An 18766-nucleotide genomic window follows, 5' to 3' on the forward strand; every position below is an offset into this window, starting at 1 on the left:
AGCAGGTCACTTGAGGTGTGCCTTTGAAGGTGCTCCAAACCCTTGTCTTTCTACTTCACTTCTTGGCTGCTGTGAGGTAAGCAATTCTCCATTACATGCTCTTGTTGACGGGATGTTCTATATTGCCATAGGCCCCTGGCAATGGAGCCAGATGACCATGGACCACAACCTCAGACATCAAGAGGCAAAGTAAATACTCCTTTAAAATATTCCTCTCCAGTGTTTGTTACAGTGAGGAAAAGTTTAATGACACAGGTCCCAGCTTCTAATATCATCTTGACAATAATATTTCACTGTGTGAATCTGGGGCAAGGAGTCCAAACTTTCAACCCAGGGCAGTAGAGGATGCCAATACACCCAGACCTCCAAAACTCCAGATACCAGACCCTAGATGCTCCCAGCTCTCCACAATGAGAGAAGTTATTGCCTGTCCATGGTAGCCTGGCAGAACTCATGGATTTTTATAAATAAATGTGGAGTTTTTGGTAAATACACTTTTACTTTATATTTATCTCCACAAAAGGTTTAATAGAGGGAAACAAGTTTAATAAGGCAAAAATCAAAAGGCACATTCATTTCTAAGGAACAAAACTGGTAGAAATGAAACTGAGTCTCTATGGGCCTTCATGCAATCAATACAGCTCTCCTTTTTCTCCCCTTTACATTTTCAGTCTGTAATAGCTCTACATATACTGGTGCATGAATTTCCTGGAGTCTAATAACCAGCTAGCATTTTTGACCAGAAACTGAACCTTGCATCCTCATCTGTCCCCCACTGTCACCAGCTCAGATAACATTGCAGGCCTTGCTTATTAGTCCCCAAATGACACTTAATTACAGTTCTACTTGGAGGTCTCAAGGCTATTTTTCTGAAGTGAGGTGTTCCCAGTGAAGCCTCTGAAACGGCTGAAGGTAAGCAAGATCCACCAAGCAACCCAAGAGCAACCTACTCATGCTAAATGCACCATGTTCAGCAATGAGAAACCCAAGTTAGATCAAAGAAAAACCCATATTTGCTAAGAGGTGTTTTATATAAACAGTCAAGAATGCGTCTGACTTAAGTACACACACACACACACACACACACACACACACACACGCACACACACACACACACACAGAGCTGTGGATTTTCTAATCCTGTGTTGGAGTCTACTCAACAGCAAGAATGAAGGTCCTGACCAGTGGTTCTTATGGGTGTCCAAGGGATGTTTGTATGATACATACTCACCAGTGTTCAGCTTGTTATAGCTTACTTTCCTTTCTATTGTTTTTTTAACTCAAGAATTCTTGTTAATTAATTCTGCAGGGTCATGGTAACCATTTACTTTTCCCCTCTGATGAAGTCATTTCTAGGGAACTACTTTGTATACCCTTCAGGGGTGTGTGTGTGTGTGTGTGTGTGTGTGTGTGTGTGTGTGTGTGTGTGTCTCGCATCTGTGTATGGTGGATGCCTGGTACACACATGCAGAGGTCAGAGCAAGATGTCTGACATCTCTGTCTATTGCTCTCACCCTTGCTGCCTTGTTTAGTAAAGGTCTCTTACTGAACAAGAGACTCACCAAGTCAGCCAGGGTGGTTGGGCAGGGAACTCCCAGGATCCACTTGTCTCGGTCTCCCAAGGTTTCGGTTACAGGCATGTGCAGCCATGCCTGGCTTTTTTGTGGGGGTGTGTGGATTCAAACAAATCCTCAGATTTGCATAGCAGCCACTTTTACCCCCGAGCCATCTCCTTCCACCCAGTAAGAACCCTTTTAAAGGAAAGCTTACAGCAAACTTTACTTTTTCATTTCACATTTTGAAACATCAAATCATTCATATACAATTTACATAATAATGTGTGTGTATGTGTGAGCGCATGCACGCATACATGAGAGTGAGAGACCCAGCTGGCTTCAAATGCAATCCTCCTGCCTCAGCCTCTTGAGTGTAGGATTTTAGGTATGCATTGCCATGCCTCCCACTAATAATATTCTTTCTATAATGTTGTATTTTCTAACAGTCCTTTAATCTCAACTCCATGAAAGGCAACATTTGTTCTTTTCACCACTAATTGTTATCATCTGAACTGGGGCTGGACCCTGGTACCCACTCTAGTACTTGCCCAGGGTTATCTGAATGCATATACTGGTCTGATTTCTCATAACTACAGTGACCCATCATATGTGTATGACTCAACCCAGCCAGATAATCAGTAGTACTTCTAATCATTTGTATTTATATACTGCATTGGTTTCCACTGAATATATTAAAACAAAAGAAGGCTAATGTAGATAATAAAATGATTGCGCCTAAAATATTGTGAAAATTTAAAAAGCGCTTTCCTTGATGGATAGTTGACACTTAATAAATGAGTCATCACATTAAATAAATGTTATACATGCAAATTACCTTTTTACCAATTTTTAAAAATGTGTTCAAAATGTTTTTCACTCTATATCTTGATGAGGGGCAAGGCTCAGTTCTCCATGTGTGTGGGGGTGATAGGCACTACATCCTATCCATGTTGGTTGGAAAGATCAATGAAATCAGGTAAGCGGTGCTCTGGGTCTGAGCCAGACTCCTAATAAGGGCTTCCCACAAAAACAGCTGCTACTTTGCTTGTCTCTCATTCCCTGCCACTCACGCCCACACCTCTTTGACATGGAGGTGATCCTCTATTGTAGCAGATAATGCTGTCCCAGGGGCCGCTGAAGGGCTCCCCTGTATCTCTAGTTAGAGATAAGTACAGCAGATGGCCGGCTGCAAAGCAGAAAGCTAATGGTCTCACATCAAGAGAGAAAGGTTTCTTGTTTCTGGCAGCCATACTCAGGCAATCGCAGGTACCTTGAAACTCTGCCGTTTCTAATGGAATCTCTAAGAGGCTGTTTTCTTCACTGTTATGAAAGCATTGGAAGGCTAATTAGCCCCAGGATTCAGGAACGTCGTAGTGACACAGCTCACTTCTGTTTGCACTGGGCTGGCACCTGCCAGGGCCGTCTTCCAGACCTGATGCGAACAGCACCTGCCCAGAGAGGCGGCAGTATCTACCTTCCCACCTGGACAGCTCGACTGACAGTCTACAAAGCCACACAACCCAGAGGAGTAAAGCGTAGATGGTTTGAAATCTGCCTCTGTGACCAGCAGAGACTTCACAAGGGGAAGGGCGGCTTGTCCTTTGCTAGAGTCACATAAACATTCAGGCAGAGACACAGGAGAGGGATGGTAATTGCTTGTGGCCTTGTCACATCCCTAGACTCTGCTTCTAAATGCTTTGCTCTTAGCTTACAGAAAATGAGCCTTAACGCTTTCCTTGTAAGTAAGGAAAGTGAAACAGAGGTTTGCTTTTTTTTTTTTTCTGGGCTAAGCAAAGGTGAGATTAAATTGTAACCAAGAGGTTTTATGGAATAAAACAGAAGAGTAATTTGTAAGGCAACGTAGGAAGATCTTAGGAGAACTGTTTTCATTTGTCCTGCAAAGAAGTTTCACATGTTGCCTAAATTATTTCTTTTTTCTTTTCTTTTCTTTTTTCTTTTTTTTTTTTTTTAAAGATTTATTTATTTATTATGTATACAGTATTCTGCCTACATGTAGGCTTGCAGGCCAGAAGAGGGCACCAGATCTCATTACAGATGGTTGTGAGCCACCATGTGGTTGCTGGGAATTGATCTCAGGACCTCTGGAAGAACAGCCAGTGCTCTTAACCTCTGAGCCATCTCTCCAGCCCCCTTCTTTTCTTTTCTTTTCTTTTCTTTTCTTTTCTTTCCTTCTTCTTCTTCTTCTTCTTCTTCTTCTTCTTCTTCTTCTTCTTCTTCTTCTTCTTCTTCTTCTTCTTCTTCAATTCAAATGTACCATGGCTATTCTCCTCTTGTTACTGATTGTTTTGTCAGCCATTTGTCAATTGCTTATTTCATTTCTCTCTTCTCTCCAAATAACAGTCTTAGAGACCTGGTTAGATTTCAGCGTTCGGAAAACCAGATTCCATTTCTTTATTGTCATCTGTCATTTTCTTTGGACAGAAGAGTTTCTGAGTTCACTCACATCTTATAATTTGCTTTCTCTTTCACAGATTGGGATTTGACCAAATACCCCTGGATTTAAGATCCGCATGTTCTTAAAAATGCATGATATTTGGTACATCAAAGTCCTCAAGTCTCTGGTTCATCATTTAAAAATGAGGCACCACAGCCGGGCGGTGGTGGCGCACGCCTTTAATCCCAGCACTTGGGAGGCAGAGCCAGGCGGATCTCTGTGAGTTCGAGGCCAGCCTGGTTTCCAAAGCGAATTCCAGGAAAGGCGCAAAGCTACACAGAGAAACCCTGTCTTGAAAAACCAAAAAAAAAAAAAAAAAAAAAAAAAAAAAAAAATGAGGCACCACACAAACCTCTTCTACCCACATCTGAGATTACTGAATTTGAAAGTAGCAAGCCATGAACTGCTACTATTTTAATATAACTGACTATTATTTTCTTCAAATAAATAGCAGAACAATTTTGGAGAAACTTTTGAAGGGCATTATAATTTTTATCTCTTAATTGTGTAAACTAAGGGGGTTTGTTATGATATTTTCATACACATAATATTGCGTAGATGGGCAGTCACCTCCTTTATTCTCCCAACTTTTAATGATAACTTTCCAACTCTGATATAAATGAGGCTGGTCTCCATCAATGGTTAGCTAAGGAATATTGGGAGGTGAGCTAGATTTTCAGAACCTTAGTTCTCCTATATGTCAAATGGGGTCATATGCTGATTTTTTTTTCTTTTGGAGGGCTATAGGATCTTGCAGTTATGGGGCTACCTAAATCAAACGTGCTGCCTAAAGCATTTCCCTGTGACTGTCAACTGAACAACACTGGTGTGGGCACATAGGAACAGGTAAATAACATAAAAACAGTCATTCTGTAAATCTGAAAGGCGCAGGGGGTAGTTTTCTCTCTCTATCCACCCCCATGTTATTTTCTTCCTTGGCTTTTTACCCTACCCCTCAACAGCTACTGCTGATTTTCATCTGGGCAGCCCTACCAGACAAAAGTCTAAATTGGCCTGAAGGGTGGTGCCTAGGGTAGCTAGGGCGTTTCAAAGAGTACATGATGTTTCATAAACACTAACAACATCTAGTCAATCTAAACACTGTGTCCGTATTTGCAGAATGTGTGGCAATGTTTAACACTATGAAGATGGCTGCTTCCTCCAGGGGGTATGATCGGCACTCTGTTCTGAGATGCCTTTGGATGAGTTCAGCCTCTTTGTGTTTGTACACCACTCCTACTTTGTTTTATAATTTCCAGGATTTGGAAAACTTCAAAAACAAGTCACTTTTATTTGGCTTTCTTCTTGAAGGTGTTGATGCAAGGCCGGCTCAGATGCCAGTCTCCAAATTCAATTTCTGAGTTCACTCACATTTCCTCCTCATAAGTCTGGCTAATTAGATTACATATGCTGCTTTTAAATGGCAGGCTAAAGCAATTTACTTAATTCTAAATTTGATTATTTTTCTTTTTCTTTCGAGGCGAACTGTGAAAAATGTATCAATGCTGCGCTTTGGGGGATCCAGCATTAATACAAACAGATCAGTTGGCTTTTAGCTACTTTTCTTATGTGTGTGTGTGCTGTGACTTCAGCCTCCCTGGTACCGGAAGACCTGGACACTGTCACAGCAATTGTGTTCATAAAATATCTGCTGCTCTCCAATGCTCGCCCTCAGTTGTATTGGTGTTTAACGAAGCACAGTGAACTCCGATTCTCTCCTTAAAATCCCGTAAATATCGACTGCTAGCTCTCTTCCACTACATTTATAAATGGAAATTTGAGGGACACTTGTGATCCCTAAAGAAGGGAAGTTAGCAAGCACCTCTGGGAGAAAGGGTAAGAAGAGGTGGGGAAATAACATTTTTGTTCCAACTCCAGTGATTTGAAAACTTTCAAGCATCCGTCCATAGAAATGCGCAGACTTAAAGTCATTTCAAGTGGAGTGGGAGGCTGATGTTGCATGCAGTTCTTCAGCGATGATGGCACTTTTTACACTCTTAGGACACCCAACAGGGAAGGCTTAGGACTTCCACATGCAGCATTTCCTAAGGAAACTGCTTGAAGGAAGAAGGGGGAGGGGAGCTCTTCCCTGCAAAGGTGTTGACTGTTCTTCAGTCTTAACGCATCTAAGGAATGATGGCCAAGGGGCTGCAGGCGCTAAAAGTTTTCAAAGAGCCCATTTAAAGGTATACACGTGAGTGTTGACTTTGACAAAGTCAGAGACTCAGGCCCTGTGATGGCAAGTTAAGTGATGGTTTTTAGCAGCGCTCTTACCCTGAGAGGAAAAGTCACGAAACACGACAGAATCCACTAACAAGAGTTTAATTCAGACAAGGAGAAAGGGATAGATGTGATCAGGCCTGCTGGAAGGACATCTGTGAGAGAAGGGGGCGGGGTAACATGGGGTCTGCCTTTTAAAGGGCCAGCCCGCAACTGTGCCCATAGGCCCACGTGGGTACTCCACGCATGCTCATAGGTCACGTGGTCATGCCGGGCAATTACATGACCATGCAACGCATGGGGCATGGGTTTCTCAGGACATATGACTCAGAAATGACTAGGCGGAAATGACTGTGTCCCACTAGGGCATGCCAACCATGGGGGCGTGGTTGGAATGCCTATCAATAAGAATGACCTAAGTGGAGTTGAGAGGTGTGCTCCTCTCTCTGGAGATGCTTCCATAGAGGAAGATGTTTTGCTGGATGCTCCCACGTGTTGCATTTTTCTATGCTTTGAGGGGACTGTAAGATGTCACTTGAGATCACTTTGTTCTTGAAAAAGACCCCTGGTCAGGCACCGGCGTCTAGGTAGGAAGGCGGCAACGGCCTCCTCAGTAGGACGAAGGGTAGTTTGGGTGGTGAACGACACAGAGTGCCCTGACACCCACCTGCTGAGCAGTAGTGCCCTGGTTAGGGAGCTGCTCTGAAGACTCCTCCCACTGCCTCACATGCGCTGCTGCATCTGTCACTCAGTTTTGGAGCAAAGAAGAGGGGACAGTAAGAAGCCACCAGGACCAAAGGGTGGCCACAGAGGTACCGTCCAAGTTCCAAGGTCGTGGTTGAACCTACATCTGAGACAAGAGTAGAGTGTGCAAGCGAAGACAAAGCGCATCTTCTAACAGCTTTATAGACACGGCCACATTTTGTCTTCACAGCACCTTTGAAGGGTGAGCATCTTAGGATGGGGAGATAGGCCAGTTGGTACAGTGCCCGCTGTGCAGGCATGAGGCCCTAAGTTGGATCTACAGAACCACATGAGAAATCCAGGCTCAGGACTGTGCACCTGTCATCCCAGCACTGGACAGGCAGAGATCTCTGGGGCTCACTGACCAGCCAGTCTAGCTGAACCTGCAAGTCCCAGGGTCAGGGAGAGCCTGTCTCAGGAAACAAGGTGCAGAGTGAGAGAAGAGGACAGTTGGTATTGATTTCTGACCGCCACACTTGCACTCAGGTAATCATAAACATGCCAAAGGTAACGACCACAGGCCACCAGCTCCATCCAAGGTTCTCCATCCAAAGAACAAAATGATCTTACTCAGGCCCATGACAAACTCATTTAATAAAGCCTGACCTAGATTGATTGATGTGAGTTCTAATTACACCCTTCATTCCTCCCAGTTGGCCTCACGACCCAAATACTTCACTGCAGGTATGACGTAAGTGCAACGCATTTCCACAAACTTCAGTGCGGATTTTATAAGCCACATGACGTATGTAAAAAACTGAAAATTCTGAAATATGAAATATTTCTGGCCCAAAAGTTTCAAAGAAATGGTTGGAACTATCTCCCTGCCTTATCAGTGGCTTCTTGAAGAGTGATGATTTAAAGGCTAGAGAAACGATTAGAAGTAGCTTCCGCGAAAGGCAGGGAGAAGCAGGGGTTAACGCAATGATGCAGGGACTTCTCAGCTAACAGCTCCGAGTCTTCAGAACCTGGAATGTCATCAGATAGTTTTTTTTTTTTTTTCCCTCCATCGGGCTTCCCCAGTCTCTTATCTCTTCTCCCTGAACATCTGCTCCAGTCCTGTTTTCACAGACAGAATTCGGCTGACAGGCTCCGGTAACACGGACACACCATTGGGCCATCTCTGAGCTTGTAGCCAGCTCCGCACTGCATCCCCAGCCATCTGACGGGCACTTTCTTTCTTTGTGTTTCTGAGACTAGAAATCTGAGACATTTGGTCCCGGGTACGATTATTCTGGGCCAAGAAAGCAAGGTCACCTAATACAGACATGACTTCCAAAACCGCACCGCATCACTCAGCAGGTGTGCCTGCCTGTGAGCTTGCAGACAGGTGGGGACATTTCTAAGATGACATCCTCATTGTTGCAGGAATTCTTCCAGGGACGTTACCTTCTTTTTTTCTGCAGCAACACAAGATGCGCTTGATCTTCAGCCATCAATCATATTGCTTATAGGTTTGTTAGCTTTGAGAACTTCAAATATCTGCACACAACATAGTTGTCACTAATTACTCTCATATTTTTCAGAGATGCATAAACAATTAACCAAGTATTAATCTAGTATGAAGCTGAACCCAGCAGCACACACCTTTAATCCCTGCGCTAAGCCTATAGAGGTTGGCAGATCTCTATGAATTCAAGGTCAGCCTGGTCTATATAATGAATTCTATGCTAGTCAGGGCTATACAGTGAGACCCTGTCTAAAAAAAACCAAAAACAACAAACTACTTTGAATCCTAATTGGACATCCTTAGATGTGATAGAATATATAAATGTTTTCTGGATATACAAACCTTCAGTTCTGTAAATGGCACCTGGTAGATTTATTCCATTTACAGACACTGACAGATATTTCATTTCTGTTTCCCCCCCTTTAAAATAGTTCTTTTGATTCATTTTCACAAAAATACACATGAACTCTTTTATGATAAGAAAGCATCATTGTCTCCTTGTGTTCTCTCTTGCTTAGATCACATCTGTATTAACACCTAGGGATTTCAAGACCCGGACTCCAGATGTGCCATTTGCATTAACATGGCTGATGGGCCATAGGTAGAGGCTGGTGTTTCAGAGGCTTGTGACATTGGGGCTGTCTAACAAAGCTTATGTGAAATAAAAACAAAAGATCCGACTGTGTTGTTGTCTTCTTCCTGTGGCTCAGAATAGAGATGAATGAAGCCTTTGGAAGAGAAGAGAAAAAAAAATAGATTGCTTAAACGGCCTTGAAAATCCTACCTGGCAAATCCTGCAATTTGTTACCAGACTTTTCTTAGCCTGTTGTTGTTGAAAGCCCTCCTTTCATTCTCTCGTTTATTCCCCCAAAGCTTAGTTTGTCATTTAAATAAAAATGATTTCGATGAAGAGCTTGATCGGTGAGAATAAATCCACAAGTTTTTTTTCTCCTGCATGGACTATCTTATTTTTTTAAGGTGATAAACTTAAAAATATGTTCGGTTCAATCCTCACACTTCTCATTTCTTTCTAAATGACAGTGCAATGTTGTGTTGTCTGCTGCTAAATCACTACAGCATTTCATTCCAGAGCTGACAGCATTTTTAATGGTCCAGAAAATGACACCACATACATCAATCTAAGCACCTCACCTGCAGGCAGGTGCAGACAGGGTGGGATCTGTGCTTCTGTCCTTCCTAAGGAGTCTAAAGAAAACCTCTTGTCTTAGATTTCCTTGTACAAGAGTCCCATTGGCTGGTGTCAGGGAGCGTAAGAGAGACACAGGTCACAATCACAACAGTCACATAAGTGTGCTTGTGTGAGATTTGGTAGACTGTCCACGCTGTGAGCTAAGCGTTAACCTGTGGCTGTCATGGCTACAGGACCACACCAGTGTGGGTGTGGAGAAATGTATATCATGGAAAATCAGTACAACTTATTTCTCATGAAGGTGTCACATTCAGTATGAAGTTTTTCGTTTCCTGTTGGTAAGTTAGCACAGGTACATGCCAAGCTATCAGGAGGGGCAGAAGTTGGTGAGGCTGTTTGATTCAGCTACACGTATGTGTTGAAAGCCTAAGCATCCATCGAACTGAAACCATGGTTAAAGTAATGTTATGTTTGCATGCTAAATAGCAAGGATCCATCTGGAATGAGTGTCCTGGGTGTGGCAAAAACTCTCTGAGGAGTAAGATGTAATGGGAGCTGGTTCTGTCCTATGACAATACCAAGAAGGTTTTATGAAAACGTCAAACAACAAAGAAGATTCTGTGCTGAAGCAACGTTCTGGGAACAGTCTTAGTAAGAGCTTTGGCTTCCACTGTTCAACATTCAACAATTCCATGAATGACAGAAAATACTGACTTGGCATGTCTCTGCAGTCATAGCGCTAGGGCGGCTAAGGCAGGAGAAGCCCAAGTTATGGCCGTCCTGGGCGCCATCCTGAATCCTAAGCTAGACCCACTACATAGCAAGATTATCTAAAAACCTAAAAAGAAAAGTAAAGAAAAGGATTTTCTTGAAATGATGATGACATTAAAATTAACAAATAAAAAAAAATAAAAAATAAAAAAAAATTAACAAATAAAAGAGGAAAACAACAGATATCTTTAGTAATGGGAGCTGAAAAGTTACATTTGAACCAGGCATGGTGTTATACATGTACGATCCTATCATTCAGGAAGCAGAGGCAGAAAGATTATTTCCAAGTTTGCAGTCAGCCTGATGTACATAGTGAGTTCCAAGCCAACAAAAATTTCATGGTGAGATTTTCTCTCAAAGAAAGCAAAACAAAACAATAAGAACAAAAACCAAACAAATCAAACCCCAAAGCAATCAAATAAGGCTAACATTTTGATATATCTGTATAATGAGATAATGTATAGTTCAAATGTTTAAGGATATGAAAACATTTGATGATATGACTTATTCAATGATGAAAGTAGTTTTATATATTGTGCTACAGAATTTTGAAAGAAATACTATATACTATATACACACACCCTAAAAATCCATACATGAGTGTATGCTTAGGTATGTTGTGGAGGGGTGACTTCTGAGTTATTAACAGGGGCATTTTCTGAACACTGAGACTATATGTGAGCTATATTGTTTTTGATCCTCTGTTTATATTCGCTAAAAAAGAATAATGTGCGCTTATGTAAATGAATAAAGTTCAATGATAAAATTAGACTAAATAAATTGTTAAGATTAGACAGAAAAGACAAACCAAAATGTTGGCATGGCAGAAGACCAAGAGTACTTTTGTATTATTCCTTTACTTTCTGTTGTCACAGTTTTCCATGGTAACACATGTAGGAGGAGTCTACATTCCTGTGTTCTACAACCCATGGTAGTTACAGGAATAATCAGGAATTCCTATCAGTCTTTAGAGGGGCTGGACTTAGAGGACGTCAGTAATCTTTTCCCATTTGTCATAGTGTTGAGCTTTCCTTTCTGTCCTTTTCATGTGACTTGAAGTACTCACATACCCATGACTCATCCAAGTGTGATGTCGGGAGAAGGACCAGTGGAGGAGGATGCATCTGTGAGAGTTAAAGCCAAAACTAGAGATGCTTCTTCACCATGAGCCAAGATTCAAGTACAAAATCATTTGTTTGTATGTGTGGTTTATGGAAATAAGTTGCATTAGGAGTTCCTAATCAGCATTTGCAAATAAGAAATAAACAAGAATATACAATATAATTACAGACAAGAGCCAGAAATGAGGGGGATTGGAAAAGTTACATGCTACCTCAAGGAAGTTCACCTCGAGGTCACTCACTCAGGCAGATCACATCATTCAGAAATGGAGGAGATGGATTGGGACCAGAATGATGTACAGGATGGGACAGTTCCCATGAAAGTGAATGTCACTCTTTCTTTTACAAAGCAAATGCTCACTGGACAGCTGTTCTGATAGCTTTCAGTCTGGAGATGTGAGGTAATGTCCCAACTGGCATCAAGACACATCTCCCTAAAACTTCCCTTTTAATTTAAGCACAGAACATTTCTAAAATGGTATCAAATAAATTTCAGAATCCAGTTCTAGGATTTGATGGTCAACAAGAATGTCTTATTTTGTGAGTACTGTAAAAACCACACATTTCTGGGCTTTGGTGCCTACCCTCATGGAACTCACTTTCCGGTTCATATATGGTGACAAGTATATATAACCAAAATATATCTGTGGCACTTCCTGGCTAGCTAAAGTAGATTTAAGGGGACCATGGTTTTGGGTATGTGGCTGTGTAAAGATGATTTTAAATAAAAATAAAAAGGAAGCGAGGGAGGGCATGGTCATACGTCACCACGCGCCTTCTCCCTGGAAGAGGAGCAGCAAGAAAGGCATGAAGATGTGCTTCGTGACTCCAAGGAACAGTCAGCAGGATAGTGTAGCAGAAGTGAGGCCATGAGGGGAAGTGATAGGAGCTGATGTGTGAAGGAGTACCAGACTGGGCTTTCTCAGTGACGTCACTGGGAAGTCAGTGGAGTCTGTTAAGCAGATGACTCAATCCGTCAACTTGAATTTCAAGAAGCTCCCGTGGCTCCTTTGCTGTGGGCAGATACTAAGAGGCCAAAGAGTGGGGATGAAGGTGGATGTAGGAACCCAGTTGGGACACTCCTGTAAAATTCAGGACAAGAGATGATGGTACCACACACTGTAGCGATGAGTAGGTGAGATAAAATGGTTGGAGTTTGGATGTATTTGTCAACATTTTCCCATCAGTGTGGGCATTAGGGAAAGACTCAGACATGACTCTAGGGTTTGGATGTAAATGGCTGCAGGTTTGGGTCTGCCCTATATTGGGATGGGCTTGGGGAGAGACAAATTTTGCATGGCCTCTGATTCTGAAAGAAACATCTTCAAAGTTGTTTCCAGTCTGGTAATGACGTATGTTGAATTTCATCAGCAGTACTGATCTTTGACCCTGACAGGATGGTTTCTACCTTAGGCTCTCTTCTCATCCTCCTTTATCCCCACTTAGTCCATACTCTGGTGAATCCAAGAGGCCAAATTGATGTGCCCACTCAGAATCCACCACCTTCTAGAGCAGTGGTTTTCAACCTTCCTAATGATGCGACCCTTTAACACAGTTCTTCATGTCATGGTGACCCTCAACCATGAAATTATTTTGTTGCAACTTCATAACTGTAATTTTCTACTGTTATGAATAATAATGTAAATATCTGTTATGCAGGATATTTGACATGCAACCCGTGAAAGGATCATTCAACTCCCAAAGAGATCTTGACTCACAAGTTGAGAAACACTATTCTTAGACTTCCTACTTTTTTTCAGCACTCTTGAGGGTTTCCTCCCCTGCTCCAACATCCTGAGGCTAACCATGCCCTAGTCGGTGTCCCTAAGTTTCAGGGAAGCTGTTTTTAGGGTATTTGGGTAGAGCTTGTAGAATGTGTGAGCTGCGTGTGCAAGGCTTCTCAGGGAACAGTCAGAGCCTGAGAGGAAAAGAACAAAGAGGTTGTGTCCCAGGCCAAGAGAGAGGCTCACTTTCTCCATTGCTATTGACAACTTGGAGAAGTCAGAATTTAACTCAAGACCTGCCTTCCTGGCCACTATAAAGGGAAATTTGCCAAGGGACAGCACGACTCCTTTCCCAGCAGCTTGTTAGGCTGATTTACAATATAAGCGTTCATCTTATAACCTATATGCATGTTGCTAGGTGGATGTGGGAAGCACATAGGCTACTTCTCTGTAAGAGTATCCCTGGACCAGTCCTCTGTATGCCTCAATCTCCTTCCTTGGCAAGCTCCCTGAGTATATGAATCTCATGTGTTGATCATCTGCTTGCCTCACTGAGGAATCATTCAGGCATCTTCGGTTCTGTGGACTCCAAAGGGCAAGGTGGTGGTTACATCCTCAAAAGTGTCTGTAGGGGAAAGGAAGAAAGCACGTGACTGATCTAATTACCTGAGTTCTAGTAGCATGGATGAGATGGCATTGTAGGACCTGCAGCTGGAGGTAGGGAGCAATCTAAGCTCCTGCTGACACAAGTTAATTTCTTGTTTCATTCAGCATGAAGAAGCCACCGCAGTGCTTCCTACTGGGGAGGCTCAGCGGCTAAAGTAACTCCCCTGATCCACGATAGGCTAGGTATCCTACCTGCCCAGGTCCCCATCTGTAAAATGGGGTTAATAATACCATGTGGGGTAGTGAGAGGATACATGGGATAATATATGCAAAAGCTCTTTTACTTTTTCAGAAGAAAGACACTATCTACACCTAAGGTATTATTATCATTCATTTGAACTTTGGAATAGCATCATCCTGTCATTTTTGATCCCGTAATTACAATACATCAGGTAAGCACAGATTTTAAAATCAAGGGAGCACCGTAGAACACACGGAGACATGGAAACTTTGTCACAAGAGAACAGCCTTGACAACTTCCAGAGTGCCTGGAGTTGCATCCATTTCCATATTAATGCATGCCGCATACATTGCTGAGGAGGAAGCTCCTGATGTTTGCTTAGCCTGTACCTCATATTTGACAGCTACTCAGAAATGGCATGGGTGGGCTTTGTGTTGTCAGTGGGTCCCCGTTGCCAATGAATACTCTTTTTATTAAGACAGGGGAGTGATAGTGAGTTCTGTCTGAAGCCACAGACCCCCCTAATCCACTTGAGACAATCCGAAGTCTCTGATTTTAAAGCAAAACTGGAAATTGAAGGAAACACAATTGTGTCCTCCTTTCATATATATATACATGAAGTCTATCTCAGAACTTTTGATTATGGCCATTTTCAGAAGTTCTCAGTATTGTATTCCAGTATCTTACATGTCAGGTTTTAATCTAAACTGTTTGTCTGCCTTTATCCACCCTTCAAGGTCATATCAAATCAGTGGCAATCAGAAGACCTCGGCTTTATTTTAATACGATATGAATTTACACACATTTTGGGCCTCAGTTTCTCCTGTCTATGCCATGTGAAGGTGCAACAGAAACCCTGTATTCCTCTATTTAGTCAAGGACAGTGGGTAGATTATGACCTGTGGGTGGAGGAGAGCTGCAAGGATCGGAAGACACGTCCGTTCCTGACTTCTTTTGCACAACAGTACGTTCTGAGTGCCCAGGGTTATTTTTGGAATCACCATCCATTTAAGAAAGGATACTGGAAAAAGTTCCAGTTATTTTTCTCCCTGGTGGAAACCCTGGAGTGTTATGTAGCTTTAATTAGCAGTGAGATGCTGTTGCTTTGGATGAAGACCAAGGTAAAGCCCCTTGGGTACCTTTTTGGCACTCACGGCAGAGACTGTGTGTTGACTCCATCCTGCTGCTCCTTAGCCGTGGCAGAGATGCTGAACTGAAGGAATCATGGGAGCAATGGGGATGAGCCCTATAGAAATCAGATTTTTTTTTTTTACAAGAACTCTCTTGGCTGTGAGAGAACAGTACCCGCCCTGTTCTATGAATTGAGCCCATCGTGCGGCCACGGCCCTTTCATCTCTCTGCACTCTCGATTCCATGGGTCAGAGGCCCCCTGCTCTTTAATGTAACTACTGGGTGAATAATGGTCACCCAGTACTTTCTCTTTCAGTTCCAGTGGTTTAGAGTATAAATGTTGCCTTTGGCCTGATTAATGGGAAAAAAGGTTACCAAATAGTGGACATTCTGGAGGTGTGTGTGTGTGTGTGTGTGTGTGTGTGTGTGTGTGTGTGTGTGTGCGTGTATAGCAGAAATCATGGGGGTTTTATGTCTTAATTTTTCCACTCACTTTCCTGTTGGTTTAAAATTTAGCAATTTTATATTTTTTCAAAGGGGGGAAATAATGAGTCTGTTGATACTAATTTAAATTTTTTATTGATAATCCCTGAGGTATCTCTTGATTAGAAAATTGTCCCAGTAATAGAAATGACTCTTTGCTTCTACCCCATATGGGCAGATGAGGGTAAAAATAGCCCATTGGTATAATTTAGCTATCCTCTGCTGATTCAGGTGCAAGATCCATTAAACTCATTATGGGCAGACACGGTGGCAGGACCGTTTACAGACATTTCGTTTAATTCTCCCAGCTCTGTGCTACAACTTCAAGAGAGGGAAGAAAGATGAAATGAATTACTGCTATGACACAGCTGGGACTGGGAAACAGGCCACTGAGTTCCACGTTCAAGACTCTATTGTGCACACTCTCCAGAGCAAATAGTAACTCCCTGGAGCATTTCCCACTTTAAGGAAACATTTGGACAGAAAGGAAGAAATAACCAAAGAGGCTTGAATCCCAAGTATAACCCAAATACATCCCAACAACGTTAAGGCTGGTCTCTGGCTATTGATACTTTTTCTAGAACAAATAGCCAACCTCATACATTGTTGTGAATACTGTAATCCTTTTATTAAAACTGACCTGTTCGATTTATTGATTTTTAATAAATGCGTACAGTCACCTGGCCTCTTAACAGCAAGGACTTCACCAGTGACAATGAAGTCCTTCACTCTTTTCTCTAATTCTTGTTTCCTAGATTCTTAGTAAGAGTTTATGCTTATGATTATTGCAAGATTATCCTGTTTTGCTCATCATTTGAATCGCTGTGAATATAGATAATATGTTTAATTTTTAATTATCTTTTTAACCTTTCCTGTAGTGACTTCTTGAAAAGTTTACTGTCTGAGAAAATTTTCATATAACCAGGAGAATAAAGGCAAATGCTGAATGATCCCAGTGATATGTAGATATTTTTTTTAAAAGTCAAATACCCAGGAACAGCATGGGGTAGTGTCTAGCAGGATTCAGAAGCAGGAGAAATGAAGGTATGGACGGCAAAGGGTATGTAAGTCTAGAGACCCATGTGCGTTATGAGTTCTATAGTTAATACTCTACATTATTTTTGTTTACTTAGAAAAGCTGTGCACAAATTTAATGACAGATAGCATTTCATGTGGTGAAATGCCCCAGAAGTTCCTAATAACACATCCTCATGCACATAGACTCCACAACACCTGCTCTGTTCCTCACCCATTCTCTTTTGTGTTCCCTCTCTCGGTTTCTCTTTGCATTTTTCTTCCTTGCCTTCCCTGAAACACTGTGCCATCTGTCCCTGCTTGCTTCCCATGCAGCCATTCCACTCACGTCTTCCACTCCCAATCCGTGATCCTGTGCTTCACGCGGACCCCCAGGGAAGTTTGGTGACTGCCATTAATCTCATAGGGAACGGGCCCTGGAATGTTAGTGAATAAAATTCTCTATCTCATTATATAGGTTAATAAGCTCCTAGAGCGTGTTCAGATGCTATGAAATATTAACAGTGTGACCCAGAAGTTGGAGGCTGAGGGTGTCTTCCGCTGAGCATATATTAGGAGCCCTTGCTGACTGAACATCAATCAGATATTAAAACAAAGAATTTGCAAATGAATAATAAAAACCAGCAGAAGAATATCTGATTTCAAAATGTCCGCTAGACAAATCAGGTTCTGGGAAGAACATTCATTACTACTTAAAGGAAAGCACATTTAAAACTAAATATGCATCTAAGTGTCTTATAAGTAAATAAATGGCAGAAATCATTTTGGAAATGAAGGCATAAATCATGAATCACATATTTAGTGACAAAGTCTTTTTAGTCTCCAGTATCTGGTGGATAGTGGGTGACAGGAATACCACATAGTTTCAATTTATTTTACTTTATTAAATTTATTATGTGTGTGTGGGGGGGCACATACCCATGCCATGGCATATATGTGGAAATCAGAGGACAACTCTGTGGAGTCTGTTTTCTCCTTCCTTCTTAGCATGGGTTGTGGGAATTGAACGGAGGTCACAAGGCTTGTGTGGCAATCGGCTTTACACACTGAACTCTCTCACCATCCCAGTTTCCAGTTTCAACTGAGTAGAGTCTTGTGTCTTCCCTTGAGTTCAGATAAAGCAAGGATTCTGCTGTGCTTTCGAGAACAAGAAAGAGATGGAAGTAAAACCAAAGCCTTTTCGATAAAGGTTTGATTTTATGTGTTACTCGAATACAGACATAGATTTACCATGTACACCCCAAGTGTCGTAATTGACCTGAGCTGGTAAATATGGAAACTAAAGCATTGAAACCATAGAAGGGTTCATTTCTTGGCTTGTCTGGGTTGTTTCTTTATTCTCTTTTGCATGTGCTAAGACACTTCAATGCTGCAAAGTTGCTATTTTAGGAGGGATAGCTCACTGGTTCAAGTAAGGCAAGACAGAGCCAGAAGTTTCTAGAAACATCCAAGCTTTTCAGCTTTCATCCACAAGTGTCACCCTGCCCAAGCATGTCCTCTGTGACTGGATGCCTTTCCTCCGTACACATTCCCTGAAGGAACTTCACAAAGGCCTTTGATGGGCAAGGCTTGCCAGGGGACTCTTCATCAGAAGTTACTCATCGTTCCGTCTTTCCTGACTCTCTCACTTTGGCGTTTGAAGGGAGAATCTGCAGATTTTTATGGCCATCCAGACGTGTTGCCCACATAGAAAGATCCTGAATTGTTCACATGCTACCAATCCTTTTTTTCCTATGCAGATTTTGGTAAAGGATTGTTTGAGCTCAAAGGTCCAGAGAATGTTTCATCAAAGAGTCAAGATCCGTGACAGGAGGTCACACTTGCGAAGTCACCGGATGCATTCAGCCAGGTCTGAGCTCGTGCTCCTGGTCCAGAGACTAGTGAGTGTGGCACTTTAGACGTCAAACATTGGACACCCCAGTTCCTGGACCTACTCAACATCTCTTTCCGTTCACTTTCCCAGCTTTCCTTGTAGCCATAGCTAGTCATTTGACACCATGCAATGCTACACAGAACTCCGAGTGGAAGGAAAGGTCTTTCTCACTAAAGGAAACCAATAAAACTTGTGCCTGCTCTTTG

At 42.2% G+C, this 18766-nt stretch overlaps 1 long non-coding RNA gene across 1 annotated transcript in view; it reads right to left on the bottom strand.

Moving 5' to 3' along the window:
- LOC128117733 (uncharacterized) overlaps positions 1 to 18766 on the bottom strand; it is a 120510-nt gene that overhangs the window by 33468 nt on the left and 68276 nt on the right. The window lies entirely within an intron of this gene.

Source organism: Peromyscus californicus, unplaced genomic scaffold, assembly GCF_007827085.1.
Source record: "Peromyscus californicus insignis strain IS unplaced genomic scaffold, ASM782708v3 Scaffold_21__1_contigs__length_65335640, whole genome shotgun sequence".
Classification (NCBI taxonomy): domain Eukaryota; kingdom Metazoa; phylum Chordata; class Mammalia; order Rodentia; family Cricetidae; genus Peromyscus; species Peromyscus californicus.